The sequence below is a fragment of the Palaemon carinicauda genome, chromosome 24, assembly GCF_036898095.1.
Source record: "Palaemon carinicauda isolate YSFRI2023 chromosome 24, ASM3689809v2, whole genome shotgun sequence".
Lineage (NCBI taxonomy): Eukaryota > Metazoa > Arthropoda > Malacostraca > Decapoda > Palaemonidae > Palaemon > Palaemon carinicauda.
Window position 1 is genome coordinate 94,317,364 of NC_090748.1, and position 7,872 is coordinate 94,325,235.

Consider the following 7,872-nt stretch of genomic DNA (forward strand, 5'->3'; position numbering starts at 1 on the left):
TAAGAGAACAGAGATGAGAATGGTGAGGTGGATTATGGGAATATCACTGTTTGATATATCGGAAAACGATGAAATAAGAAGAATGGCAGGTGCAGTGAAGATTACCGAGATTATAAAAATGTCACGACTGAGATGGTTTGGACATGTGTTAAGGATGGATGATGGAGAGGAAGTGAGGAGAGCTAGATAAGAGTGTCACGACTGAGATGGTTTGGACATGTATTAAGGATGGATGGTGGGGAAGGAGTGAGGAATGTTTATGAGGAACCTGTTATGGGAAGATGAAGAGGGAGGTATAGAATTAGATGGCGAGATAAAGAGAAGGATGATATGAAGAGAAGAGGTTTGGTGGAAGAGAAGGCATTTGATAGAAGACATTGGAGAGGACGCATCAGGCAACCGGCCCTTTAGCCCTTTAATGTAAGGGTAACAGTGGGAAAGACGAAGAATAACTCCAGCAATCTCTTCTTAAGAGAAGCAAGGTTTTCAGTCTCTAAAATGGGAGTTATATCCATACAAACTAATGAAACGATTGGCGAAGAAAAATCACCCTGTTAAATTACTTTATTACCTCGGAATATTGGCCATAGTTATATAAAAAAAAGTCAATTTAATTCCATCAACTATTTACAGAAAACGTTATCTATGAAAATAAAAAGTAAACTAAAAGGAAAGAAGACAGAATCTATTTCCTTTTTATTCAATTAGAATTTTATTTTTTTTGGTCTGATAATTAGTTAGCAACTCACTATTTAGTCTTTTGCCGTCCAATCTAAAGTTATCCTTTTGATTTATTGCTGCCTTTTCTCCTTTTCTTGGAGTAATTATATTTCAACTTTTATTCCGGGTTTTGCAGATAAATCTTTTGGGTCCATGACTCGAATATTAATCTTCTGTCTAATCTTCGGTTGCGGACAATTATTTACCAATTTTTAAGCAAAACTTTATGTCTATTAATTATTGCATTAGTATCTGGTACGGTCATGTAATTAAGTGGTTGTGTAATCTGTTTAAGACATTTCACAAATCTGATCATCAAGATACTTGCTCTTTATTCCACATGGGAGATAAGGAGTCAAACCTTTGTGCATCTATTCAGTAAAAAAAAAAAAAAAAAAAAAAAAAAAAAAAAAAAAAAAAAAAAAAAAAAAAAAAAAAAAAAAAAAAAAAAAAAATGTCGAAATGTGATTCTAGTGTCGTTCGTTCGTAAAAAACTGTACTTGTTTTTACATAGCTAAACTACTAAAAAATACACAAACACACATATACATACGTACTGAAACACAGAAACAAGCAATTAGACAAGATAAAGAGATTCCTTAGTATAGAGATACTGAGAATAATCCAGAAACACTAAACCACATCTAACATCTATGTGTTAGTTTTTTTTTTAAGCTGCATTAAATAGCCTTTACAGATTCCCAACCAACTATTTTTGATACCAAAAGACTCGTCAGTTTACATAACTTTGAACTTTTTTATTTTTCGAAACGATTCTGTCCCGATTCGCATAAAGACCAGGAGGAAGCTTTGGCTTGAAGCCTTTCAATGGTCGCTATCGCCAAAATCCTTTAAGTCCGGATTGCGGGTGAAACCCCAGGAAAGGAATAAAGTTGAGAGAGAGAGAGAGAGAGAGAGAGAGAGAGAGAGAGAGAGAGAGAGAGAGAGAGAGAGAGAGAGAGAGAGAGAGAGAGAGAGAGAGAGAGTACTCCGGTCCCGAGCTTTTAGTTTCCTTGTTTTTAGTTAAGTTCAAATAAAGATAATATCCTTATTTTACTATATACAATAACAAAAACAGCAATAATATCCATAAAAAAATGCAGCTGTTTTTAATCCAATGCAGGACAGAGGCCTCAGATATGTAAATTTGTCTGAAGTTTGGCCAGTTTTCATTACCACGCTGGCCAGCGCGAATTGGTGAATGTGAGATTTTCGTCTTATCGCTCACAGCAAACCAACCTAGTATGGGTGGCACTAACTTTTACAGTTATGCTGATCATGGTGATACGTAAACCATTTCACCACGTTAAGGTATCCCAACTCAGAAGTTAGTCTTAAATCTCATTGTTTGGAGACCGACATTATATACAGCATAGTCAAACCCATATAATATTTTCTTTGCTTATCTATATTAGATTTATGTAGGCCTTTTTCTAAATTTATTATCTGTTTCACTACATCATATAACATACATTTATTGGTTTTATCCCTTCTTTAATGAAATAAAAGTTTTCATAGCTATGTAACTTCAAAATTTTAATTGGGCCCAAATGTTTTCTGTTTGATCAAACTTTTTTTTATTCATTTAGTTTTGCTTTGTAATACAGTACATATGCTTGATCTTCTTTGATATTTTCCTATATTTCTATCATATAAATGATTTCATTCGAAGATTTTCGTTTTTAGTATTTAGGTAACTCCATAATGGAGCAATTTTGGGATTTATTAATATGGGCTTTCAAGCAGTGTTCTTATAATAATAATAATAATAATAATAATAATAATAATAATAATAATAATAATAATAATAATAATAATAATAATAATAATAATAATAATAATAATAATAATAATAATAATAATAATAATAATGTAGAGATTTCTTTTCTCAACCATTTATCAACTTGATAAAAATAAGATTCATTACTGACATTCATTATTGACAAGGAATCATCACGAAAGATACCCTTGAAATTAGGATGCCTTTTCGTACTGTCAACATATGTTGGTACCATTTACAGGTGCCTTTACATGACCTCAATATATGTTGGTACCATTTCCAGGTGCCTTTACATGTCCTCAATATATGTTATTACCATTTACAGCAGTGACATTCATTATTGACATGGAATCATCATGAAAGATACCCTTGAAACTAGGATGCCATTTCGTAATGTCAACATATGTTGGTACCATTTATAGGTACCTTTTCATGACCTCAATATATGTTGGTACCATTTCCAGGTGCCTTTACATGTCCTCAATATATGTTGTTACAATTTACAGCTGGGTGGCAAACAGCCTCGGCTACTGGATCTAGCACAGCAACCGAACACTGATTAGTCACGTAATATCTTCATCTGGAAAAGATTAAAGATAATTGAAGAAGAGATAGGGTCTGAAAATAATAATGCTAAATCGTAAAGGATCCTGGAGGCTTTTCTCTGAAAGGGAGGTTTTGGAAGTAAAGGAGATGAGAAGAAGGGAGATAAAGGGGTCATAATTGACATGTATTCTGAAGATTTCCAATCTTTGTAGAATCAGGAGTGTAAAGCAGTGGCTTACTGTGTTTTTTGGTGTGCCGATCGTGTTTCATACACGACTGTACACTGTAACGTTATTGCCTTTCTTTATCTCTAGCTCTTCCTCGCATTGATAACAGAACATGTTTAAGTTTACCTTAGCATGTATTAGTCTGTTTGGATTTTTAGGACATTCTTGCACGGAACTGCTTTCATATAAACTTGTTACCGGCTTTTTATAGTTTATTTATGACATATTTGTTTTTGATGTTGTTTATATTTTATATGTGATATGTCTGTTTTGACGTTGTTACTTTTTTTTAGAACGATTTATTGTTAATTTGTTCTCTTCATTTATTTATTTCCTTATTTCCTTTCCTCACTGGGCTATTTTTCCCTGTTGGAGCCTCTGGGCTTATAGCATCTTGCTTTTCCAACTAGGGTTGTAGCTTGGATAATAATAATAATAATAATAATAATAATATTAATAATAATAATAATAATAATAGTATTCGCCTCTCTCTTAACATCCACCTTGTACAGTCTGCCATGACCTTCATTCTACTTATGAAGCCTTTCTTATTCTTATTCTTGTGGTATTTGTTGATATTCTCAACTACTTCCTCGAAATGTAGGAGTATATACAAACGTATTTATTATCTTCTGAAAGAAGACAAAATATCAAGAAAATATTTACTGTCTGTAAAGAAAAGTCGATCAGCACATGCTTTCTAATGGACAGTCAAAAGGCAAACTGATGCTTATGGTGATATATAAATCTTATATAATACTTAAAAAATAAATATTAAATATAGAATCACCACAACTCATTCCGGATGAATAGTAAATAAAAGAGGAACGAAATATGTAGCCAATCAATAATTTACAAGTCTCCAGCAGAACTGATCAAAAGCACACCATATCGGCTATTCGAGATTTAGCCAGCCATCAGCAGCATATGATGTCCTTAGTCTCATATTCTCTGTAACCTGGAATTAGACCTATATTGGAAATCAATACTCGGAGTAGTAACGCTTCTTTTTTCCTACTGTAACAGAAAATGATCATGAATGAGTTTGATTAATCTCTCTTTTTACCTCATAGAATAATTACATAGACAATCCTTAATAATCCAAATCCTTTGGGGAAAGGGATTTTTTTAATTATTTAAAAATATAATTTCATTGATAGTAAAAACCCAAAAGCGCATATATATACAATCAACACAACGAACAAGAACACAATCTAGTTTGAATACAAAAGTGATATTTGGTTATTTTTTTTCCCTGAAATTATCTAATATATATATATATATATATATATATATATATATATATATATATATATATATATATATATATATATATATATATATATATATATATATATACATATATATATATATATATATATATATATATACTGTATATAAACACACATACATACATATATATATATATATATATATATATATATATATATATATATATATATATATATATATATATATGCGTGTGTATACAAATGTATATATGTATATATACACACACACACACACACACACATATATATATATATATATATATATATATATATATATATATATATATATATATATATATACTGTATATGCGTATGTATATATATATATATATATATATATATATATATATATATATATATATATATATATATATATATATATATGTATATATGTATATATATATATATATATATAATGTATATATATATATATATATATATATATATATATATATATATATATATATATATATATATATATATATATATTTATATATATATATATATATATATATATAGTGTGTGTGTGTGTGAGAAGAAAACCTTTGCAGACATCAACTAACCCTCACCATTCAAGCATTTTTCCTCCCATTGAAGACTCACATCCAGTCAACTTTATCTCGATTTCATGTCGGGAAATAATTGTAACCGATAAATGTGTCAGATAACGGAGTATTTTTTTTAATGGCTGATTCTCTCAGGATTTTCCTTTCTCTCGAACAACGTTATCAAAACTTCCGTGTAATTGAATTTCATATGAGATATTTTCTGTCGACCCTAGTTGGTTCCTCATTAATACTGATCGAGCGACTGAATTTTTTTGTTTTTGTTTTTTACGTCAGTGATGTTAAATTGCCTTGAATATTAATGAGATTATGGTTAAAGGATATTACTTTTTTTTGTTATATTATTCTTATAAGAAATGATAAGTAAAAATATTTAATAGATTTTACAAAAAATTCATAACTATATGATTTATTTCTAATTACAAAAAATAGTAATTATAGAAAAGTTTAAATCTAACAAAATTATTTTAGAAGTTTTACATGGAATCAAACAATTTTGTCATAATTTGCATGATAAAAATCTTGAAGTGAAAAAAATTCCAATTATCATTCAGTATCAACTATTCCAGGGCGCCATTTGAAACTGATGTTGTGGGACTGTTGGAAATAAAGGTTTTTCTCCTGGTCAAGGTCTTTGGAACTCCAACTAGAATTTTGAAGCTTCATTAGAGATCCAATTGTTTTCAGTAGATTTTTCATTAAAAACTCCGAAGAAAAGTATATTTTGATATTCATATATTTTTGTTTTGTTTTTGCTTTTGTAGGTTTCTTCCAATTTCTGATTGAGTTATTGTATTGCCATATCAATAACTTTTTTGTAGATATGCCCTGATGAAAGCCATATGATAGTGGTTGAAATAGCTGTCGGCATAAGTTTCATAAAATCCGTATTTCTTTATAAAATTGTTCATGAATCAAAGAAACGATACAGACAACAAGAAAAGCGTTGCCCTGAAATAATTGATGAAACGTAATTAAGCGTTTAATGTAAACATTAAACATTTACAATTGATATTTAATAACTCAATGTCTAAGAAAGTGGAGAGAGGTAGCAGGAGTGGTATGCGATAGGAAAATACTAATGAAGGTAAAAGTCAATATCTATAGCACAGTAATAAGACCAGTGTTGATGTATGGATAAAAAAAGTTGGGTTTTAAGACAAAAAGAGGAAGCAAACAAAGCATAAGAGAACAGAGATGAGAATGGTGAGGTGGATTATGGGAATATCACTGTTTGAAATATCGGAAAACGATGAAATAAGAAGAATGGCAGGTGCAGTGAAGATTACCGAGATTATAAGAATGTCACGACTGAGATGGTTTGGACATGTGTTAAGGATGGATGATGGGGAGGAAGTGAGGAGAGCTAGATAAGAGTGTCACGACTGAGATGGTTTGGACATGTATTAAGGATGGATGGTGGGGAAGGAGTGAGGAATGTTTATGAGGAACCTGTTAGGGGAAGATGAAGAGGGAGCTATAGAATTAGATGGCGAGATAAGGTGAAGGATGATATGAAGAGAAGAGGTTCGGTGGAACAGGAGGCATTTGATGGAAGACATTGGAGAGGATGCATCAAGCAACCGGCCCTTTAATGTAAGGGTAACAGTGGGAAAGACTCCAGCAATCTCTTCATAAGAGAAGCAAGGTTTTCAGTCTCTAAAACGGGAGTTATATCCATACAAACTAATGAAACGATTGGCGAAGAAAAATCACCCTGTTAAATTACTTTATTACCTCGGAATATTGGCCATAGTTATATAAAAAAAAGTCAATTTAATTCCATCCACTATTTACAGAAAACGTTATCTATGAAAATAAAAAGTAAACTAAAAGGAAAGAAGACAGAATCTTTTTCCTTTTTATTCAATTAGAATTTTATTTTTTGGTCTGATAATTAGTTAGCAACTCACTATTTAGTCTTTTGCCGTCCAATCTAAAGTTATCCTTTAGATTTATTGCTGCCTTTTCTACTTTTCTTGGAGTAATTATATTTCAACTTTTATTCCTGGCTTTGCAGATAAATCTTTTGGATCTATGACTCGAATATTAATCTTCTGTCTAATCTTCGGTTACGGACAATTATTTACAAATTTTTAAGCAAAACTTTATGTCTATTAATTATCGTATTAGCATCTGGTACGGTCATGTAATTAAGTGGTTGTGTAATCTGTTTAAGATATTTCACAAATCTGATCATCAAGATACTTGTTCTTTATTACACATGGGAGATAAGGAGTCAAACCTTTGTGCATCTATTCAGTAAAAAAAAAAAAAAAAAAAAAAAAAAAAAAAAAAAAAAAAAAAATTCGAAATGTGATTCTAGTGTCGTTCATTCGTAGAAAACTGTACTCGTTTTTACATAGCTAAACTACTACAAAAATACACAAACACACATATACATACGTACTGAAACACAGAAACAAGCAATTAGACAAGATAAAGAGATTCCTTAGTATAGAGATACTGAGAATAATCCAGAAACACTAAACCACATCTAACATCTATGTGTTAGTTTTTTTTTTTTTTTTTTTTTTTTTTTTTTTTTTTTTTTTTTTTTTTTTTTTTTTTTAAAGCTGCATTAAATAGACTTTACAGATTCCCAACCAACTATTTTTGATACCAAAAGACTCGTCAGTTTACATAACTTTGAACTTTTTTATTTTTCGAAACGATTCTGTCCCGATTCGCATAAAGACCAGGAGGAAGCTTTGGCTTGAAGCCTTTCAATGGTCGCTATC